Source organism: Prionailurus bengalensis, chromosome A1 (assembly GCF_016509475.1).
Source record: "Prionailurus bengalensis isolate Pbe53 chromosome A1, Fcat_Pben_1.1_paternal_pri, whole genome shotgun sequence".
In the NCBI taxonomy this organism is placed as follows: Eukaryota; Metazoa; Chordata; class Mammalia; order Carnivora; family Felidae; genus Prionailurus; species Prionailurus bengalensis.
In genome coordinates, this window is record NC_057343.1 from 86,867,313 (window position 1) to 86,892,500 (window position 25,188).

General features: G+C 34.3%; 1 pseudogene; it reads right to left on the minus strand.

The window, feature by feature from the left end:
* Positions 1-9,837: 9,837 nt before the first annotated feature.
* Positions 9,838-23,695, minus strand: LOC122479083 (annotated as a pseudogene).
* Between the last annotated feature and the right edge of the window lie 1,493 nt (positions 23,696-25,188).

Here is a 25,188-nt window from a genome sequence, read left to right on the forward strand (position 1 = left end):
AAGTTGCTGTATTTTGTCAAATGCTTTTTTTCTGCATCTCTTGACAGTATCATATGGTTCTTTTCTTTTATTTTGTGATGCATCACATTGTTTGATTTGTGGATATTGAACCAGCCCTGCAGCCTAGGAATGAATTCCACTTGATTATGGTGAATAATTCTTTTTATATGCTGTTGAATTTGATTTTCCAGTATCTCGAGAATGTTTGCAACCATATTCATCAGGGATATTGGCCTGTAGTTCTATCTTTTTTTTTTTGGGTCTTTGTATGGTTTGGGAATCAAAGTAATGCTGGCTTCATAGAATGTGTCCAGAGATTCTCCTTCCATTTCTGTTTTTTGGAAGAGCTTGAGAAGCATAGGTATTAACTCTACTTTAAATCTTCGATAGAATTCTGTAGGGAAGCCATCTGGTCCAGGACACTTATTTGTTGGGAGATTTTTTATAAATGATTCAATTTCTTCACCAGTTATGGGTCTGTTTGAATTTTCTATTTCTTTCCGTTTGAGTTTTGGTAGTGTGTGGGTGTTTAGGAATTTGTACATTTCTTCCAGGTTGTCCAGTTTATTGGTATATACTTTTTCATAGTATTTGCTGATAATTGCTTATACTTCTGAGGGATTGGTTGTAATAAATCCATTTCCATTAGCGATTTGTCTGTTTGGGTCCTGTCTCTGTGTGGACTGGTCCCTGAGGCCCCGTCTTGGTGGTTGAGGGGAGAAAAATGGCGATCTCCAGTCTCTTCTCCACAAACTGGTGCCCCAAATCACTCCTTTGGAGCTATCCTCACTGTGCCATTGCCGCAGATGAGACTCCTGTGTCCCGGCGCTTTGTTCGGATTTAAACTCCCATTCCATGTGCACCAGTACTGGGAAAATGTCTCTGGATGCGGCTTAATATGTGGTCCCAGCTGGTTTTGGCCTATGCTGCAGCACTTCAGGGGAGGGAACCAGTTTCTCTTGCTGCAGACTGCACACCTAAACTACCACCAAACCTGGAGGTGGCTCCTCTCCTCTCTGGGTGTGAGAACAGGGCAGCTGGCCCTAGTCCAAAGAAAACTCTTCAGTTAGAGATGGGATCCCTTTCCAGCCCAGTCCGAGGTTTTTTCTCTTGTCCAGATAGTGTTCTACACTTCCCCAGCCACTCTTCCTCTTCCCTTTGTCTCTCTGAAGAAGGGGATTCCTCCCCTCAGTGCCTGAGAGGCCTGTTTTGTCTCCCTCAGTTCACAATCACCAACCTATGGCCTTTAAGTAGTCCCGGTTTCTCGCTGGTAAACTCAGTCTCTTTTCCTTCCATACTCTTCAGCTTCTCTGTTTGAGAGATGCAGGAAGTATGGATCCCCCTACTTCTCTGCCATATTGGCTGTTCTATTCAAGAATAATACTTTAAAGTGTCATCAAATCACAAGGTAAGAAAGCAAAAGAGAAAGAAAGATACAGAAGAACTAAGAAAATTAACAAAATAACTATGAATTCATAAATATCAATAATTACTTTAAATGTACGTAGATTAAATGCTCCAATAAAAGATATAAGGTGACTAAATCCACAAAAACAAGGCCCAACTATATGATACCTTCAAGAGACTCATTTCAGACTTGAAGACAGATAACAGACTGAAAGGGATGTGATGGGAAAAGTCATTCCATGTAAATAAAAGTGAAATAAAAGCTTTGTAGTTGTACTCATATCAAACAAAATAGACTTCCTTCCTTCCTTCCTTCCTTCCTTCCTATTCTTTTTCTTTTTTGTAAGAACTTTAATTATGATATAATGTACTTATCTTTTGTTATAGTCTTTGATTTAAAATCTAGTTTGTCTGATATAAATATGGCTTCTTCAGTTTTCTTTTGACATCAATTAGCATAATCGACTCTTCTCCATCCTCTCACTCTCAATCTTCCCATGTCTTTAGGTCTAAAAGGAGTCTTCTTTAGAAATAAATAGGTGTGTTTTGTTTTTTTGTTTAATCCATTCTGATACCTTATGTCTTTTCATTGGAGCATTTAGCCCATTTACATTTGGAGTGATTATTGAAAGGTAAGAGTTTAGCACTATTTTGTTACCTGTAAAATTGAGGTGTTTCTGGTGATATTCTCTGTTCCTTTCTACTTTTTGTTGTCTTTGGCCTTTTGCCTTCACTTAAAGAGTGCCCCTTAATATTTCTTGCAAAGCTCAGTTAGTGGTCATTAACTCCTTTAGTTTTTGTTTGGTCAAGCCTTTATCTCTTCTATTATTAGTGACAGTTTTACTGGATAGAATATATTTGCCTGCATATTTGTTTTCAATTCAGCACATTGAATATATCTTACCACTCTCTTCTGGCCTGCCAAGTTTCTATGGACAGATGTGCTGTGAACCTGATCTGTCTTCCTTTGTAGATTGATACATTTATTCCCCACTTCCGACTTTCAGGATTCTTTGTATGTGTATTTTGTGAATTTTACTATGACATGTCTGAGCAATGCTCTTCTTTTTTTTTGCTTTTTTTTTTATTTAACTGACTGGGAATTCTCTGTTCTTCTTGAATTTTGATATCTATTCTTCCCCAAGTTGGAGATTATATATATACACACAAACACATATACACACATATATGTATACACACATATATATGTGTGTATGTGTGTATGTATATATATTATATACACATATATATTATACATACACATATATACTATATATATAAATATATATAGTATATATACAAATATTGTATATTGTATATTATATATTTAATATATAATATATATGAATATTATATATACATTATATATATTGTATATAAAATACCTAAAATACATATATTATATATTATATATATACATATTATATATACATTATATATATTATATATTATATTATATATTCAATTATATATACAAATATTATATATTGTAAATATATAACATATACATGAAGTTTCTGCCCCTTATTCTATCTCATCTTCTGAGACTCCTATGATAGAAATGTTAATTTAGTTTTTAAAAATTTTTAAGTATTTATTTTTGAGAGAGAGAGAGACAGACAGAGAGACAGAGAGAGAAAGTGAGAGACAGAAAGAGACAGTGCAAGCAGTGCAGGGGCAGAAAGAGAGGGAGACACAGAATCTGAAGCAGGCTCCAGGATCTGAGCTGACAGCGTAGAGCCCTACGTGGGGCTTGAACTCACACTCATGACTTCATGACCTGAGGCAGAATCAGATGCTTAACTTACTAAGCCACCCATGTTCCCAAATATGTTAATTTTTTTAATAAGTTGCTGAGTTCCCTAAGTCTACCTTTGTGATCCACTACCTTTGTTTCCTTTCTCTTATTTTCAACTTCATTCTTTTCCATAATTTTATCTTCTTTATCACTAATTCATTCCTCTGCTTCAACCATCCTTCCTGTCATGGTATCCACTTTAGTGTGTATCTTGGTTATAGTATTTTTAATTTTGGCCTGACTAGATTTTAGCTGTTGTATCTCTACAGTAAGGGATTCTCTAGTGTCTTCTATAATTATTTAAAGCCCAGCTAGAATCCTTATAACTGTTTTAAATTCTATTTCAGACATCTTATTAATATCTGTGTTGATTATATCCTTGGCTGTCATTTCCTCATTTTCTTTCCACTGGCAAGAATTCCTCTGCCTTTTCATTTCGGAAAATAAAAACTAATAATGATGAAGATATTAAATTAAAATTAAAAAAAATAAAATCATGCAAAGGAAGCTAGGCCCTAGGTTTGCTTGAATCTGCTTGTTAAGAAGTTTTATTGAAAAAGGAGAAAAAACTAAAACAAATTAAACATTAAAAGAAACTAAAAAATTAAAGTAAAATAAAAAGTACAAGAAAAAAACCCAGCAAAAACAGAAGCAAAAAGCAAACAGGAAAACAAGCAAAAAGCCCAAAGCATTTATATCCAGTTTCCCCTACAGCTGAAGGTTTGCAGCACTCTATGATCAGTAGACTGAGCAAGTGGAAGATATTTGTGCTGTTCTTCTGGGGGAAGGATCTGCTGCTCTGATTCTCAGGTCATATTTCCTTAATGGAGATTTGCCTGTAGGGTACAGCAGGTGGGGCTTGGTTTAAGGCTCTGTTCTCCACTTGGTGGCTCTCTTTAGTTCACTGGGGTAGATCAGTGCTGGTGGGCTAATGGTGAAAATTGCTTCTCCCAGCTCTCTTGTATACGGAGCAGGACATTCACACCTTCACAAATGGGTGATCAATCACCCCCTACTGTGTCTCCCGCTTCCATTAGCTCCCTGCCTTCCCACTTATCTATGTCTGAGCTGTCAGCTTGCCAGGTGGTGCCTCCCTCCAGAGTTTTAACTCATGCACAGCTGTGTTTCATAACTCCACACCTTTAAGAAACCCAAGGCTTGGACCCTCACTAATCCTCTGGGGGAGGGTCTTGCCACACTCTTTGCTGTTGGCTTCTTCCAGAAAATGTGTAGCAGCAGAGGTTCAGAGTATATGGTAAGTTGGGAGACAACAGGTAGCACCAGGGTTTGCTGCATTCACATACTAGTGAAAGGGGCAGTTGTGTGGCATCTACTGGGTTCTTTGCCCATGGAGAGGTTGTATCACATCTACCAAATGTACTCCAAGCAGGGGAACCAATTCTCCCTGGGTGACCCAGAATCCTTAGACGTTGCTGCCCACTCCCAGGGGTCCTCCTTGCTTCTTAGCCTAAACATCACCAGTCGCAGAGCTCTGAAGCTTTGGACTTTGTGCTACAGTGTTTATAAGTACAGTTGGTATTGAAACCCTCTCTTTTTTCGCTTTCGGTCATTTTGGGGAAGAATTTTCTTACACAGTACCTTGTGTTTGTTTTCACTCTTTTACTCTAGCTACTTTTAAGGGAGAGTGCTTTTCTAGTGTGAACTTGATGCATTGCTCCATCTCCCCTTCTCTCTTCTCTCCATGAAAAGGCTTCCACCTTTTTGAAACATTGTAGCTCTTATATCCCATAAAATCACCTCTCCACACCTGCAATATTTTCTCCCTCAAATTATGGAGATTGTTCTGTTAATCCTCAGATCAATTTTCTAGGGATTCAAAATGGTTTGATGTTGATCTAGCTGTGTTCAAGAGACAAGCCCATGGTCCCCTTACTACTCAGCCATCTTGACTTCTAATGTTTCCTAGCATTTTATTCAGGACTTTTGAATCTATGTTTCTCAGGGATATTGACCTGTAGTTCCTTTTGTTAGTAATGTCTTCATTAAGTTTTGCCATAACAATATTTCTGGCCTCAAAGGATAAATTTGGTCTTTTCTTTCCATTTCTATTTTTTGGAATAGTTTGAGAAGAATAGGTATTAACTTTTCTTCAAGTATTTGGTTAAAATTGCCTGTGATGACATTTGGCACCAGACTTGTGTTTTGGGGGATATTTTGATTATTGATTTAATTTCTTTGCTGCTTATTGGTCAGTTTTTCATTTCTATTTGCTACAGTTTTGGCAGTTTATATGTTTCTCTAAATTTTTCTATTTCTTCTAGTTTGGCATATAGTTTTTCACAATAAACTCATAATGGTTTATATTTCTGTGTGTTGGTTGTTATTTCTCCTCTTGCACTTGAGATTTTATTTATTTGGGTACTTTCTCTTTTCTTTTGATAGGTCTGACTAGAGGTTTATCAATTTATTTATTGTTTTCAAAGAAATACCTCCTGTCTTCATTGATCTGTTCTTTTTGTTTGTTTGCTTTTGTTTTTGTTTGTTTGTTTCTCTATCATTTATTTCTGGTCTGAGATTTATTATTTCCTTCCTTCTGAAAGCTTTAGGCTTCATATGTTTTTCTTTTGGTAGCTCCTTAGGTTTCAAGTTAGATTGTTTATTTGAGATTTTTCTAGTTTCTTAAGTTAAGCATGTATTACTATCTAATTTCCTCTTAGGACCACTTTTATTGCATCCAAAAGGTTATGGACTGTTGTGTTTTCATTTCAATTTTTCATGTTTGTTTATTTCTTCTTGGATTTTCTTGACTCATTTGTTGTCTCCTAGCATGATGTTTAATCTCCATGTATTTGTGTTCTTTCCAAATTTTCCTTGTGATTGACTTCTATAGTCATAGTGTTGTGGTTAGAAAGGATGAAAGGCATGTTTTCAATCTTTTTGTACTTTTTGAGTCCTGATTTGTGACTTAATATGTGACCTATTCTGGAGAATCTCCCATTTACACTTGAAAAGAACATGTATTCTGCTGTTTTAGCATGGAATGTTCTGCATATAGGTGTTAAGTCCATCTAGTCCAGTGAGTCATTCAAAGGCATTATTTCCTTGGTGATTTCCTTTTTAGATGGCCTGTACTTTCTGGTAAGTATGGTGTTAAAGTCCCCTACTAATGTATTATCAATAATTTCCTTAATGGTCATTATTAATTAGTTTATACATTGGGGTGATTCCATGTAGAGTTTATAAACAATTTTTATATCTTCTTTTTGGTTGTCCCTTTTATGATTATATTGTGTTCTTCTTTGTCTCTTGTTACAACCTTTGTCCAATGTCAGCATTGTGACTATTTATTTCTGTGGGGAATAAGCTTAAGAATCCCCCAGGCTTATGCCAATGGATTAACAAGGCATAAAGAAGTACAAAGGCATAGGATGCTCACACCCGAGTTTGGGTAAACAAAATTAGAACCCAAGAATAGGGAGGTGCAAAGGCACCTCAGAATAGAGAGGCAGTGCAGTCCCCTGAGTAGAGAGGGAAGAGCAAAGGCCCCAGAATAGAGAAAGGTGCAAAGATACCCAATTCAAAGGTATATGAGGTAAGCAATATTAGGCATTCAGAGCAAAGACACCCCCCCACCACCACCAATTTAGTACTATAGCAGAGAGCTGATTTCACAGGAAAGAAGGACCAAGTTAGGTAAACAGGTAAAATGGAGTATAAAGTGCTGCAGTGAGCTGCAGGTGAAGTTGTCCAGAGTGGAGCTGATTAACAAAAGAAAAGGTGCCTTGTTAACCCCAGGTTATTTGTTCCATTTGCTTTATCCTTTAGGCTAGCTAAGATAAACAGACATGGTGTCTCCTGTCTGCCATTAACAACCATATGTCCTTCTGCCCGGCGCCAGGATTTTGTTTTATATTGACCCAAACCACAAACACTGTATATCTTCAAAACCCCCTTTTCCATTATGCCCATGAATTAATATTCACTGATTCATTGTCTCATTGTGCATGTCCATCACATTTGTAAGCCTTCTGATCTTAATAAATACAGGGCAAGACCCTTATTCAGGGCTTGTATCTTTTCCCAGACATTAGCCATCTCGTGCTTTTTGTCCTGCATCCCACTCTTTTGCTGGCCAAAAGAGAATTTTCAACTTAGAGTCTAGGACAGTGGTTTGACAGCCATTTGCATGATAAATATTTCTTCACCCCCTCACTTTCAATGTTTCAGTGTCTTTAGGTCTGAAATGAATCTCTTTTAGGCAGCATGCAGAAGTATCATATTTATTTTATTTGCGCTGACATCCTATATCTTTTATTCCATTTAGTCCATTAGTACATTTACATTCAAAGTAATTATCAATACATGTGTATTTATTGCTATTCTGGTGCTTGTTTTGTCATTGTTTCTTGAAATTTTCTGTGATCCTTTCTTGGCTTTGCCACTATTGGTCTCTACTTTGCACTCAAAGAGTCCCCTTTGATATTTCTTTCATAGCTGTGCTAGTGGTCACAACTCCTTTAGTTTTTGTTTGTTTGGGAAACTATCTCTCCTTCTGCATGTAATGATAGCCTTTCTGGATCAAATATTCTTGACTGCATATTTTTCCCATTCAGCACACTCCCTTATGGTTTTCCAAGTTTCTGTTGAGATATCTCAAGCTAGCCTTATTGATTGCCCCTTGTAAGTTAAGAACTTCTTTTGCCATGCTGCTTTTCTTTTCTTTTCTTTTTTGAAATATGGAATTTGATTTAGAAACTATTTAACATAGGAAAAAAAACCTTATCAATAACGACCAGGTGGAAAATGGGTTCCCAATAAAATGGGATTTTAGGGCAACAGAAGTCTAAAAGGCCACAAAAGAAAAATAGCACCACTGTTATTTGAACAATGGCTAGTTACTTGCACTTTTTGGCATTGTTAATCACTGTATCTGGGTTTTTCTCTTAATCCCACATAGAACATTCACTACACAATAATTTTTATCATAAAATATCTGCTTTATACACACATTTTAGGACAAGCTACCACGAGAAACAAATCAAAAGAAATACATCAGGGTCTCAACAGTCTCAGTAGTGGGTGACAAAAATATTTGGCATAATTCTTCCAAACTAAGGAACTGAATAGGCTGGGAATAGAACAAATGAGTAAGAGTTAAGGAATGAAGTATTTTAAATATTAATTATTAATTCAGACATGGTCCTGGATTTTCTGCAAAAGAAAATTAACATTTGCCAACATGCTAACAAATTTTATCTCCAAGGAGATTAGTGCACTGGCAAAGTATTTCAATAACAGTGGAAGGCTGTGGATAGCAGGTGTTGGGAACACCCAGTCTTGTAGGTCCCAGGGTAGCAATGGCATTCACTGGTCACTCCCTCTTACAGAGGTCCAGAGAAACTTTCAGTGTGACCACCTACCTGCTGAACTTACACTCTAAGCAGCGAACTTTAAGGAGTGAAAGAGGTGTCCCCAGTGGGCAAGGGGAGCAGAGAAGGAAGCTTGTTCAATATAAACTTAAAAGACAGTAAAATGGGACATGACCCCCATTCAAATTCCAGAGATGTGGGCAAGTCCCCAAAAGTAGTTGTTAGATTTATAAACTGAACACAATTCATCCCCTCCACCAAAACAAACAAACAAACAAACAAACAAAAACCAATACATTGAAATTTCAGGGATAATTGAGAAAAATGTCAGAGAAATGTTCACTGAAATTCAATCTCTCCAACTCAAACATGTCAGGGCTGGAACACAACCTCTCTTAGTCCAGGCAACAATGCCTTTTGCTTATTATAGCAAGGATACAATTGGCCAAAGACAACAAATGGCTTTACAGAGTGATTTTTTAAACTTCTCTTCTGGGCCAACGCCTAGACCTTTTTATATTCAAGCAGCCCTGCAAGACCTGTGAACAGCAGATTCCAAAGGTCCAGAGATCTTGCCGTTCCTTCCCAGACACAACATCAAACACATAAAATATGTCAGTTTTTTTGTGTGTATTTTGAAATATGGAAGCATATTTTAAATATTCTTAAGGCATTTATTTATTAAAATGTACCCTGCCAAGATTTCACATTAGCTTAAAATTCAAATCAGTCTTTACATTTTTTCTACTGAGGTATCTGCCTCAGCATATTACATAAAAAACACTACCTCCTGGAGCACCTGGGTGGCTCAGTTCTTTGAGCATCCAACTTCAGCTCAGGTCATTATCTCCTGGTTCACAGGTTTGAGTCCACAGTGGGCTCTGTGCAGCAACTCAGAGCCTGAAGCCTGTTTCTGATTCTCTGTCTCCCTCTCTCTCTGACCTCTCCTGATTGTGCTCTCTCTCTCTCAAAAATAAATGAACATTAAAAAAAGTTTGAAAACAATGTCTTCCTCAATCAATGTTACCAGCATCCACATGGGGAGCCCCATGGTCAGCCTCTGTGAGCTGCAGCCTAGGTGAAACAGCTGGATGTTAATACTGCCTTGCTATAAAATGAAAGCCCCTAAACTCAAACTCATTGGAAAAAGAGTGAAACTTCTGCAGTGTTCTTTAAAAGAGGTACTTTTTGCTCATGAAAAGAAATCAGTGTGTCCCCTAAGAATAATAAAAGGAAATATTTTACAGTTAAGCATATGATTTGGAGTGAAGAATTTGGATATTGCTCTGCTGGTCCAGACTGTTAACACTCTTCTTCTTCCTCCTGTGGGCCCCCTTCATCAGCTATCACAAAAGTTTTGTCTGTGGCATAGAGATTGCCCATGGTACGCTGCAGTACAGGGTTGTTTTCCCCCTTGTTATTTTAGCAAATCAATTCAATGTTCCTTAGATTCCCAAAATAGAAATCTCTTTCTCCAAGTCTTCAACATTAAGTTTCAACACGTTGACCTGCTGCATCTATTAGCTGTTTCATCATCCCAGTTGCCCACACCAGATTCTTTAGCACCAAACCCAGGTCAACCTTAGGGGTTGCAGTAGTTCTGTGGGTCACAGAGGGCCTCTGTGGAGCTGCACTCGTAGAGCTGAGAAGTTTCTTCAGTTTGTTTAGAGCTGGAGCAACAAGGGAGTGAGCCACTAAAGTTTTCTCACCTTGTCTGGCAGCTATAGGGTCATAGTCTTTTCCATCATAGTTTGCATCAAAAAAGTTCTTGAACCACTGAACAAATTCAAAATTGCCTTGAAAATTTCCTTTTCTAATTTGTCCACAGGGATTATTTTGTCAATACCAATTGTCTTAAAACCTGCTTGTAGTATTTTGAAGTTCTGGATGTATTCATGTTCTAGCTTAGTGTGGAATTTCACTTTCTTCAAGGCAATGGAGCCAAGGAACAGCATGCCCATAAACTGATGATAAGCAGTTACTGAGTGCAACTGTTTGATCTTTGTCAGATTCAGCTGCAGAGACTCATTGACCCAGGCCCAGCATGTCGTGTTGTCTTAGATTATTGCTGGTGACGGACGTTGAGTATACATTCAGTGTCTTCTTTGGTTCTTGGTGGGACCATATCCCCTGCCTGTGCCTGGCTTTGGTTCTGTCTTGGTCTTGCTCAAACTGTCCCACCTTACTATATTAAGATTTTTATTTGTCACATTTTCCAAATTTTATAACAATATATCTTAGTGTTGGCTTACTTTTTTTTTTTAATGGAATTTCTCTGTGCCTTCTGCAACTGAATGTGTGTTTCCTTCCCTAGATTGTGGAAGTTTTCACCTATTGTTTCCTTAACCACATTTTCTGCCCCTTTTCCTCTCTCTTTTTCTTCTTCTTAGACTCCTATAGTTAAATGTTATTATGTTTAATAGAGTCACTTTTTGCCCTAAGTCTATTCTTGTGTTGCATTATTGTTTTATTTATTTTTTTCAGTTTTTTTCCATTCCTTTGTCTTTTTGGTCACTAATCCATTCCTCTCCTCCCCCCAGCCCTCTATGCATTGCATCAAGCCTTTTTCCAATTTGTTTATTGAATTTTCAAATGATTTATTTTTTTTAACTCTTTTAACTATATGGTGTGTCACCGATGTCTTCTATTCTTTGCTCAAGCCCAGTGAGTATCATTATGATCAATGCTTTAAATCATCCATAATAGAATATTTACCTTATTATCTTTCTATTGTTATTTATATCTGTTTGGCCTAGCTCTCTGACTGTTACCTTATCTTGTTCTTTCATTTAAGATAAATTTCTCCTTCTTCGCATTTTGTTTATCTCTACCATTTTCTGTGTGTCAGAAATGCCAGTTTGTCTTCTGCTCCTGAAAGTAATGGCTTTATGAAGAAGAGGTCATGTAATGTCCATGCCCTTTGGTTTCATGGAATGTCTCTGGTGCGTGCTGTGTGTATTCTGATACTTTGTTCTGGCTGCTCCATCCTTCAGTCAAGTTATCTGCAGAGGCTCTCCTTGCTTTCTATGGACAGTGTTTGGTCTCTGACCTGAATTTGGCAAGTTTTACTTGGTGTGCTCTGGTCTGTTTGTGAAATAAAACTTGTCATCATCCCTACCAGGAGGAACTGGGGCCCTGCAAAACTCTCTGGTCAGTAGATGTGGTGTGGGTAGGAGTTTAGGCTTATCTTGTGGGGAATGGCCTCACTGTGCTGGACTGATGCAAGCTTGACTGAAAGTGGCAGTCCTACCAGAATTAAGGGGTCTGGAGCTTGGTGTAAACTAGTTAGGCAGCCAGTATAGATGCTGCTCTGCTTTCTGCAAGTAGCTCTGTCTTTATGCTAAGGAGCATGGGAGGGAAATAGTGCCAGCCAGCTCCTTTGTTCTGGAAAGGTGTCTCTGAATGCTGCCTCTAAGAACTGTGCTCCAAAAAGAGCAAATAATCTCTACCTGTGTGCACCAGGCATTCTTCAGATTGCTGTTTCCACACCATCTGCCACTGGGTTGTTTGCTTGCCTTCTCTCTAAGAGGAGGACAGTGCCTTTGGGATCTATCACAGCCAAGGCCACTGACAATTAGGACTCCAGATTTTAATCCTCACTGATTGCAAGAACTCTCAAAATGTAGCCCCTGTCTTTTTCCAGAACAATGTTTTGAGGAAATGTTCTCCAGGTGTGTTCCCCGATTTTCTCCTCCCTCTCTCACTCTCTCTGTCTACACAGTTCCTCTGACCATTTTGTAAGAAAATTATTTCCTTTATTTGATTTTATGAGTTGTTTATATATTTTGGATACTTACCCCTTATTTAATATTGGGTTAGTAAAACTTTTCTCATTTTGTAGGTTGCTTTTTCATTTTTTTCTTTGACGGTTTCATTTGCTGTGAAGATTTTAAGTATATTTGATTCCTATTTGTTAATTTTTACTTTTGTTTTTCCTGCTTTCAGTGTCATTTCCAAAACACCATTGCCAAGACCATTGGTGAGGTGCCATATCTTAATGTTTTCTTCTAGTTTTATGGTATCATATCTTGTGTTTAAGTCTTTGATCGTTTTGAATTATCTTTTTGTGAGTGACATGAGAGGTGGGTCTAACATCATTATTCTGCATGTATGTATCCAGTTTTCCAAACTTTTGTTAAATAAACTATTCTTTCCCTCTCTTTTTATTTTCCATATTTTCACCAGGTGTGACTGGTGACTACCTTAATAAATATTAGTTGATCATACATGTGGGTGTTTAATTATGTGCTGTCCATTTGCTTCCATTGTTGTGTGTTTATTTTTTTGTGCCAATAACATACTATTTTATTACTATAGCTTCATAATATAGTTTGAAACCAGGAAGTGAAATATCTCTAGCTTTGTTCTTTCTTAGGTTTGCTTTGGTTATTTGCTCTCGCAATTCTTACAAATTTTAGATCTTTTGCTATTTCTATGTCTGTGAATAATGCCATTGGAATTTGGATAAGAATTGCATTGAATCTATAGATGACTTTGTGAAGTATGGGCATTTTAACACTATGAATTCTTCCAATCATAGCACACTAGATGTATTTTCATTTGTTTGTGTCTTGTTTGATTTTCTTCAAAAAAGGCATGCATTTTTCCTTGTACATATCTTTAATTCCTTGCCTTAATTTATTCCTATATGTTGTATTCTATATATATATATACACACACATATACATATATATATACATATGCATGTATATATATACATAAATAAATGTGTAGAAATTAAACTGATTTCTGATATTGATTTTATATTCTATAGTTTTATTGAAATCGTTCATTAGTTCCAATAGTATCTTTGTTCAGTTGTTGAGATTTTCTATATACAAAATGATATCAACTACAATTACTGACAATTTTAATTGTACTTTTCAGAATCAGTTGCCTTTTATTTCTTTGTGTTGTCTAATTTTTTCTAGCTCGAACTTGGAGTATTATATAGAATAAGAGTAGTGAAAGTGAGCATCATTGTCTTGTTTCTGATCTTAGAAGATACACTTTCAATTTTTTCACCATTGTGTATAAAGCCTGTTGCAGTTGGATGTAGATAACCTTTATTAGGGTAATGTATGTTTGTTCTATACCCAGTCTGTAGAGGGTTTTTTATCATGAAAGAATATTGTATGTGTCAAATGCTTTTCTGCATCTATTGTGATGATCAAGTGATTTTTATCTTTCATTTTATTGATGTAAAAGGTTGCATTTTATTTGAATATGTTGACCCATTCCCGCATCACAGAGATAAATCCCAAATGGCCAAAGTGAACATTTTTAAATTGATTCTTGAATTAAGTTTGGAAATATTCTGTTGAAAATGTTTACATTAATATGTGCAGTGATATTGGTGTATAGTTTTCTACTTTGTAATGCTCTTATCTATCATTAGTATCAGTGTAATGCTGGCCTTGTAAAAAGACTTTCTGAAAGTGTTTCCACCTCTTCAATTTTTGGAAGAATTTGAGCAGGATAGGTATTAATTCTTTGGTAAATGTTTGGTAGAATATACCAGTGAAGCCATCTGATCTGGGTTGTTTTCTGTGTTGGGAGTGTTTGTTTCTTCTTTACTGTTTTTAATTCTTTCCTACTAATTGATGTTTAGATTTTATGTTTCTTCATGATTCTGTCCTGCTAGGTTGTATGTATAAATTGTAGGTATATAATTATTCATAGTAATCTCTTATGATCTTATGAATTTCTGTCATATTAGATGTAAAGTCTTTTTCTACAGTTATAATTTTATTTATTGAGGATTCTCAATTTTTTTCTTAGCCTATGTAAAGCTTTCTTAATTTTGTTTACATTCTTGAAAGATGAACTCTTAGTTGTACTAATCATTTTTCATTACTGTTTTGAGCTTATTTATTTCTGCTCATATCTTTATTATTTCCCCTTTTTTTTTGCTTTTTTTTAGCTTATTTTTTTCTTTTCTAGTTCATTGAGACCTTGCAAGGAAGATCTAGTGGTGGTGAATTTTGTTATATTTTGTTTGCTTAAGAAACTTTATTCTTCCTACATATCTGAAGGATAATCTTTCTTGGCATGGTATTGTTGGTTGCCAATTTTTGCTTTTCAACACTTTGAATATGCCATTCTACTCTTTCCTTGTGTAATTATAGTAGAAGGGACTAAAGCAGCTTCCCGACCTCCTTTGTATCTGCAGCCCTAATTGAGATATTGTTTTTGGGGGGCTGCACAGGAAAATTAGAAATGTCTCAGGTCTCTTGGTATAAAGTGCAGAGACGCATTTGTTTGGTAATGGATGTCAAGTTAGTTGTATAAAAAAAAGGGCTAGAAAAGAATAATTTGCCCCACCATGGTACTAAAATCATTTTCCAGAACGTAATAGATTGCATTAATAAGTTTTTTTCTATCAGTAATGCCTTTTAAAATAAATTGAAAAAATTATCCAATTAAAAGGCATAAAGTGGATGAACTTAAAAAAAGTGGGGGGGAGAGAAAAAAAAGGGCCCCAGCTATATGCTGTCCACAGAGCACATTAATTTTAAGGAAAATGTAGATTCATAGTGAAAGGATGGAAGAAATGTTCCATATGAATGGAAAACAAAAGGCAGCAAGGCTAGCTATTGTTGCATCAGACAAAGTACACGTTCGGTCAAAATCTTCAGTAAAATAAAAGTAAGGTTATTATGTAATGACAAAGAGATCAATAAATCAAGAGAATATAATAATTGTAAATATATACAGACCCAACATCAGAGCATCTACATATATTAAGTCAACAATAACAGATCTAAATGGAAAAATAGACCCATAAGTATAGAAAACTTAATACCCCAATTCAACAATGAATAAATCATACAGACAGAAAAGTCAATAAGGAAAAATTGGACTAAGACTATATTTTAAACCAAACAAGCATAACATACATGTATAGAACTTTTTATTCAACTGCATCAGAATATACATTCTTCCGAAGGTCACATGGTACATCCTCTAGGATAGATAACATATTAGCTCATAAAACAAGTCTTAGCAAATTTAAAAATATTAAAATAATAAAAAGTATATTGTTTCAATCACAATGGTAGTCAACTAGAAAGAAATAACAAGAGGAAGCCTGAAAACTTCATAAAAAATTCATAAACTAGACAACTTACTACTGACCAACCAATTAAAGCACCATATATAAATAGGTATGAAATTCTGCTAAAGTAGTGCTAAGAGAAAAGTCTATTATGAAACACCTAAATTAAGGTAAAAATCTCAAATAAACAACTATGCTTACTCTTTAAAGAAATAATTAAAAGAGACCAAAGCCCAAATTTATAAAAATAAACGTTTAAAGATATTATATAGATCACAAATAAAGTACTAGAAACAAAATAAAAATATCAATGAAACAAAGAGTTGCCTTTTAAAAATGAAAACAAAACAGAAAAAAATTAGCTGAAGGAAAGAAAAAAGGGAGACAATACAAATAAATAAAATAAAAATGATAGAGAAGACATAAAAATGATAATTTAGAATTAAAAGAATTATAGTAGACTACCAAAATAATTTATACACCAAATGACTGGATAATCTAGATGAAATATATAAATTCCTAGAAACATGACTTATCATCTATGACTCATGAAGAAATAGAAAATATGAACAAAGCAATGACAGGAATACTAAATCATTAATCAAAAACCTCCCAAGGCCGGGGTGGGGGGAGGGCATGACCAAATGGTTTCAATGGTGAATTCTAACAAACATTGAAGGGTTAATGCCAAAAATCTCAAATTATTCTGAAAAACTGAAGAGGAAGGTACACTTCCAAATTCATTTTACAAGGCCATTTTTAAGATACCAAAACTAGATAAGGACTCTAAAAGAAAATAAATTTAAGGTCAATATTCCAGATAAATGTAGATACAAATAGTCTAAACAAAACATTAACAAACACAATTCAACAACATATTTATAGAAATATATAGCTTGACCACATAGGATTTATTCCTGTTATGCAAAGATGGTTCAGCATATGCCAATTAATAAACACGATATACCATGATAAGAAACTAACGATAAAAATTATGTCATCTCAGTACATGTAGAAATAGCATTTGACAATATAAGATATCTTTCATGATACAAATCTTCAACAAATTGGGTATAGAAGCAAGATGAATCAAGAAAATAAAATCTATTGTCACAAGCCCACAACTGACATCAAAGGTAAAAGGTAAAAGGTAAAAGGATGAAAGATTTTCCCTAATTTCAGGAACAAAATAGTGACTTCACTCCCCACTTCTTTTCAACATAGTGCTGAATACTCTAGCCAAAGCAACCAGGCAAACAAAACAAACAAACAAAATGCATCCCGATTGTAAAATTGTCCCTGTTTGTGGATGACATTATTTTACATGAGGGAAAACTACAAATTCCATGAAAAACTACTAGAACAATAAAGAAATTTAATAAATTAACATGATACAAAATAAACACAGATTTAGTCATGTTTCTGTACTAACAATGAAATATATAAAAATAAAGCAATCCCATGCATAATAGCATCAGACACAATAAAACACTAAGAAATAAAAAAAGATAAAATATCTATACACTAAAATTATAAAACATTAATTAAGGTAATTGAAGAAGACAGAAATGAAAAGATATTCCATGCTCACTGGAAAAATTAATTGCAAATTATGAACATCATTAAATTTCCAAACTATCCAGAACATCTATAGATTCCATGCAATCTTTACCAAAATTCCAATGGCATTTTTCACAGAAATGGAAAAAAAAATCTGAAATTCATATAGAACCACAAGAAGATCCAAAGAGGCAAAGCAATTATGAGACAGAAGAACAAACCTGGAGGCATCACACAACCTGATTTCAAATTGCATTATGAAGCTATACCAATCAAAACAATATGATATTAACATAAAAAGAAAACTATGAAGCAATAGAACCTACAATCAAGAAACTACAAATAAATCCATGCTTATGCATTCAATTAAAATCTGACAAAGGAGGATCACATAGGTAGCTCAGTTGACTAAGCATCTAACTCTTGATTTCAACTCAGGTTATGAACTGATGGTTTGTGAGTTTGAGCCCCACAGAGCTATGAGCTGACAATGTGGAGACTGCTTGTGAATCCCTCTCCGTCTCTCTCTGCCCCTCCCATGCTCTTCCTCTCTCAAAGTAGATAAATACACATAAAAAATAAATAAATAGAAGTTGGCAAAGTGTCCAAGGGTATTCAATAGAAAAACGGATATCTTCTCCAACAAATGATGTTGGGAAAGTTGGGTGTTCACATGCAAAAATAATGTTACCCCTATCTTACACCATTCATTAAAAACAACAGAAATTGTATGAAAAGTATGGACGTAAGACTGAAAGCCATAAAGCTAATAAAAAATTAGAAAAAATGCACCTTGACATTGGTCTTAGCAATGATTTTTTGGCTATGATGCATAAGGCAAAGGCTACAAAAAATTAAATAAGTGGCACTCTATCAAATTTAAAAGCATCTACCCAGCAAAAGAAGCAATCACCATCAAGAATTTAAATGCACCATACATAATGGGAGAAAATATGTACATTCCATCTATCTGATGTGAGGTTAATATCCATAATATATAGGACTCTTAAGCAACTTAATAGCAAAAAAAAAAAAGACAATCCGATTGAAAAAATGGTCAAAGAAGTTAGGAATTGTTTAAAAAGAGGCATACACTGGCAAACAGGCAAATAAAAAGATGCTTAACATCACTAATCATCAGCGAAATGCAAATAAAATAAAAACAATTTATAATACCTCACAATTATTGGAATATCTCTAAATTAAGACAGGAGATAGCAAGAGATAGCAAGGTTACAAAAGAAAAGTGTATATAACTACTAACACTATTTTGAAGATATATTTCCATGTTCATGTTCATTGTAGTGTTATTCACTATAGTCAAAATAAAACATAAACAATACCTAAAACATAAACAAAACATACCTGAACAAAAACAAAACAAAACATAAACAAACATAAAAAACAACATAAGATCCATTATGATATGTGATATACATAGACATCTATATATATCCATATAGATATATATTGTTATTCCTAAAAAGAAGGAAATCCTGCCATTTGCAATAAGATGGATAAACCTGGAGGGTATTCTAAGTGTAGTAAGTAAGGTAAATGTGGAAGATAAATATTGAATGAACTCATACATACACACACGCAAGGTCCCAAATGGTATTACTTCAGCCAAGTCTCCAAACTGGGGCTCATAATGAATATAATGACAATTTCTAATACCCCTGATATATTTCAAAATATATATATATATATATATATATATATATATATATATATATATATATAAATTTATATACCCAGGATGATGTGAGAAAAAAACTGATGTTCTGGTTACATTTGTTTTTTGTAGGAGGTCTCTTGACCTTTTCTATCCCCCATACAGACCTTTTCTGTCCCCCATAAGATCAGATAATCCACCTATTAAGACAAACTATTCCAAAATGAAGGTAAGATCACCTAATAATCTTTTCTTTTTCTTTTCTTTTTTCTTTTCTGTTTATGACTTTTTTTGCCAAACCTTTAGTCTTTCCCTTTTGGTAGACATTTGGAGCTGCCCTCTACTTGCTAGATGGGATGCCACTCAATTCACGAATCATTTAATAAAGCCAAATAAAATTTTAAATTTACTTGGTTGAATTGTGGATTTAACACTTATAAGTAGAATCATAAAATGCTGAGCTCATAGATACAGAGTGCAAAATGCTGGTTGCCCAGAGCTGGGAGGTTGGAGTAAATGGGAGATGCTGGTCAAAAGGTACAGACTCCCAGTTATAATATAAATAAGTGCTGGGGACCTAATACATAGCACAGTGACTATAGTTAACAAAAGTCTTATATATTGGAAAGCTACTGGGAGTAAATCTAAAATGTTCTTGCCACACAGACAACAAATGTAATTTTATGATGTGACAGACATAAGAACTAACTTTACTATGGAAATCATTTTGTAATATATACATATATCAGGTCAATATGTTGTACACCTTAAAGTTGCTCAATGTTGTATGTTAATTATAGCTTGATAAAGCTTTCACAATACTAGTAAATATGTCAATTGCCAAATACATATATGTAAACATTAAATTATTTTACAATTCTATCTGGTTTAAGATCTATCCTCAACAATAATTTGTAAATGGTGACATGTAAAATATTGAGAAAATCACCCTCAATGTTGCCCATGGGAGAACACAAAACTATAACAATTATAAATTTATAAATTTTAAATGTTATTAACTAAAAAGGATGTTTAAAAGAAAAACATGGAAATAATGACAAAGTAGAAATATTTGAAAATATATTGCTTGATAATGCCAGTAGTCACTAATTTCATTTAAATGAAGTAATAAGTAAGGAAGGGTGGTTCCCAAGTAATTCCAAGCTTTAAATACCATCCATTACAAAATACAGTTTTTTTCCATTATATTTCCATAGTTTCAATGCAATATTTATTATTTATTACCAAATTTTCACACACTTTAATAGAGGATAATTTTCTACTTTTCTACAAAGTCTTGGAAGCTCTGGTATAAACAATATATGTAGTCTTTATTGCAGAGCTTTTTAGCCCAAATGTAAACAACTTCATAAGGGAAGAAATAAATGTCATAAAGGGTAGAAATACTCTTAAATATGCCATGTCAAACTAGAGCATGCTAGAAAAGAGGAAAAACAATAACAGAACTCAATTTGGTTAGAGGGCATTTATTTACTCATAAGGGGACAAATTATATCTAGTAGAGTTCTGACCATCAGGTGATATTACTATCATTTTATATCTGATATTATGCATTAGAGAATATTTTAATTGAAACTCTTGGGAAATTTAACAATTTCCCAATCTCTATGGTGAAAACCTCTATAGTTGGATTACTGTGAATATAACACAAGGAAGGAATAAAATTATAAATCTTCATTGTCCTCTAGAGAAAATGTCTCTGGGGCACACAACCGAGATTAAATATCTGCTTGGTATCCCTTTCTCATGGGGAATTGAACAGACTGTCCTGGAAGCTCCCTAAGAACATGTAAATGTTCTCTGTGCTTCCTTACCTCATTTAGTCCCACATTCTTCAGTTACATTATTATGTTCACTATCAATTCATCATGGGCAAGCTTTATCAGTGCCACAGAAGAGTAAACTGGTGGATCTATTCAACCCATTTATTGATGAAATGAATCAGAAATGAAAGCAATGAAAAGCATCCAAAAATATCACATTAATTTAGGTGAGTTATTTCAGCTTTTTACAAATGTCCCCTTCGCTGACTGCATATGATGCATATAATCTCTATGTGGGGAACTTTAGAATTTATAGAATGAGAATTCTCCTGCCACTGTAGAACTTGACTTTAGATATTTTGTGTTTTTTTTTTATTCTAGATGTTTGTACACAGATGTCTACACAAATTCTAACAAGGCTTAGAGGTATTGATACTATTTAGTATCTGAAAACTATAGTTATGGGTGGCAGTTTTCATTTTTAAAGAATGTTTAAATAAAAGCTTTTCTAACAGTCTACTTCTATAAGTGTAGACAAAGCTATTGTAAAAATATTTAAATGTATATGACTTACACATTTCTGAATTTCTTTTTTTTGTAATATGAGATAAACTACTCATTGATTTTACGCTAATAAGACTACAAAACATGTAAACAATATCAACTTAATTTATATGGTAAATTCAACATTTCGAAAAATATGTTTATTTCATGAAACACAACTATGCAGGCAACACGTACAATATTTTGTTCTAGTATGTATTTGCTAAATATGCATATTATACACATGATCCTCTGTAATAAATATTACATATTTTGTCTATTCCAGGGATTGATCATGATATTTGAGCAAGAGTTTCTCTACCCAAGACCTGATAACTGAAACAAACACAATTGATTTGAGCCATAAATATATTCAGGAATTATAGTTATTTTCATGGACTCCTTCGGTACTGATTTTACATAATATCCTTTTAAGGTTCTACGTTTGAGTTCTTTAACCTTTAATATGGGAGTTTACTCTATCTTCTTTTATGATTGATTCAATAATCAGTACTTTGTTTTTCTTCATTTAGAGGTTACTTGTGTTTCAACAGAACCATACAATTGTCTATGTTTGGAAAATCCCTTTGTATCAATAAATATAAGACAAATTATTGTAATTTCCAAAGACATGTTAGCTCTAAGGCCTCCAAATACCCCTGATATATTTCAAAAATATATAAATTTTTGAAAGGATGATGTGAGAAAAAACTGACGTTCTGCTTACATTTGTTTTTTGTAAGAGGTCTCTTGACAAAATTATATCTCAAAAATCCACACACTTTAATGCTTCTTGGAACTGATATATTACAAATTGCAAACTAAACTTCTATCCACTCCAAGAGCATTAAGTCGACTCAAAAAATAAACCTCTCATTCAACTGTAAGAAGTAGTAGAAACCTTCAACAAGGTAGGCACAGGTGACCTAAATAACACAAATGGCAAGATGTCTGATCTTCATACTCACTCTGTATAATTATTGCGATAATTAAAGTAGCTGTTTTATTTGATATTCTGTGAATCAGAAAACTATCAATAAGAGATTTTTATTTCAGAGCTACAGGGCTAATAATCTTTGAAGTCTTTTCTCTCCATGTTTTTTCACATGGAATTATGTATTTTTTATTGATATATTTAAGTCATTTATTTGCTAATTAATAATTGTCTGGTATGGATTTACTCCCAGAAATGGAGAGAACCAAAGTTTGTGTATTATTCCAATGTATTTTTTTATGAATTACTTACTAATTCTTTTCTGAAAATGGAAAATATAGCTATAGTTTCACAAATTATTCTGTTTTAAGAATTATTCATCTAATTATTGCATTAAGCCTATGTTATTTAGTTCTATCATAAGCCAATGTCTTTTAAAACACTGACATACAAAAGTAGACATGACATAGACTTTATTATCCAGTGTCTTGCAGGTTAATGAGAGAAACATACATTAAGGGGTGACTACATTGTTATGGTTTAATTGTTATGATAAAGACAATAGACTCTGAGACCAGATGTAAAATAATCTAGAATGAGTCTTCTGGAGATAGTAAAGTAAAAAGAAAATTGAATAGAGATCATAACTCTTACTTTTGATATAAGTACAAAAGCAACCAGGCTTAAATACTTTTATGTTTCACATTTTCATGGTGAAATTTAAGCCCCTTGTGAATTGAAAAAGAACATTTAGTCAGGAAAACTGTGTTGAAATATCATTTCCACTTATTTATATCTTTATGATCATGAACAAGTCTTAAACTCTATGTCTCCATTTCTTCTTCAGTACAATTGGATAATATTTCCAAGTGACATAAATTAAAATAAATTAGATAATGTATTTAAGAGCTCAGTTTGAATGTGATAAAATGTTAATAGAAAATAAAATTAATTTTTCACCAACTTGATGATGAGAAACCATGACCACACCATACCCTCAAATAAAACTTTCTTATGATATTTTCAGAGTGAACACCTCCCATGGATTGATGACCTGATTAATTCTGTTTGATGAACTTCATACTACTATATTTATCACAAGAGTTACATACAGATGATGGAATTTATGAAGACACTAAACCAAAGCACCTTTTTGAGTTCATCCTTATGGGGTTTTCTGGTGATCCAGCCAAACAGCCACTCCTGTTTTTCCTGCTTCTCTGCATTTACCTGACCACCATGGTGGGAAACCTTCTCATAATCCTAACAAGTATATCAAATGTTTGCTTTCACTCCCCTATGTATTATTTCCTTAGCAATTTATCCCTGATTGACCTTTGTTTGTCTTCCACTACTGTTCCCAAAATGCTTGTAGACATCCAGACAGGAAATTCTACTATCTCATTTAATAACTGCATGATTCAAATGTACCTATTTATCTGTTTTTCAGGGATGGAAACATTACTTCTCCCTATTATGTCTTATGACCGTTTTGTGGCCATCTGCCTTCCTTTGTCCTACTTATCCATTATGACTCCCAAATTCTGTGCTCGTCTGGTGGCCACCTCCTGGATCTTTGCAATCTTGAGTGCACAGATACACACCATCTTATTGGTTCAATTATCCTTCTGTAAGGATAACAAAATTCCTCAGTTCTTCTGTGATATTGGACCACTGCTAAAATTGTCCTGTTCAGATACCCATATCAATGAGTTATTTATTTTTATTGAGGGGGGACTGGTGGTTGTGGTAAGCTTTATCTGTATTTTAGTTTCTTACATACTCATTGGTTATTCTATAGTCAGAATGCCATCAACCATAGGGAAATTTAAAGCATTCTCCACATGCTCTTCTCATATCTGCGTGGTCCTCTTGTTTTTTGGCACAATAATTGGCGTTTATTTATGTCCCTCCAACTCCCATATAGCTGAAAAAGACCAAGCAGCAGCTGTCATGTACACTGTGATTACTCCCTTGTTAAATCCTTTCATCTATAGCCTAAGGAATAGTCATCTGACAGGGGCTCTTAGGAAAACTATTCAAAAGAAATTGTTTCTACAACACATTTCAAGGTGTGGAGACTTTTCAGGTAAACACATAGAGGAGTCACTGATTTTATTAATTGTTGTTCATTTACCTTTGCATTTTGTGATTGAAATGCCTACTGATAGTTTCTTCAGTAAATTACCATTTTGTGTGTAGCAAGAAAATCCATGAACTATAAACTAGTAAAATTGTTACTGTATCATTTTTGACTGTATTATTCTGAGTTGCAGGAATATTGTAGATGGTATAGAAAAAGCTATATATTGTGAAATTTCTGCAAATTCTACCAATCCTAATGTGTCAAACAAACCTCAAATATGATTGACAAAATTTGTTTCATTGGACATGACTAAAAATATTTTACAAAAGGAATGACTATTTTTTGATATCACTTTTGATATTGTGTTTTGATTGAATCTTTTGGATAGACTAAGTGTATACTCATACCAAAGCAAATAAAAATATATTTCCTAATATATTTCCAATTTGTAGTATTTGCATGTCTAGTTGGACTACATTGGTTAATAATTACAATACATGTCAAAAAATAGACATAGTTGGGGCACCTGGGGTGGCACAGTCGGTTAAGCGTCGGACTTCAGCCAGGTCACGATCTCGCGGTCCGTGAGTTCGAGCCCCGCGTCAGGCTCTGGGCTGATGGCTCAGAGCCTGGAGCCTGTTTCCATTCTGTGTCTCCCTCTCTCTCTGCCCCTCCCCCGTTCATGCTCTGTCTCTCTCTGTCCCAAAAATAAACGTTGAAAAAAAAATTAAAAAAAAAAATAGACATAGTGAACTTCTATCTTGTTTATGATGAAACATAAAATTTTCAATGCTACTTAGTTTTTAATATACTAGAATTTGGATATATATGGAGATTTATTTTTTCTTTTATTTTATATTAGGGTATGACTCTGTGTGTATGTGTAATCTATCATCATTTATTGAAAAGTTTATTGTTTCTCCTCGGTGCACTGTCAACATTCTCTTAGAATTTATGTATATATATGTGTGGTCTCTGAACAATCCATTGTATTGCATTTTTTAAATTCCTGAA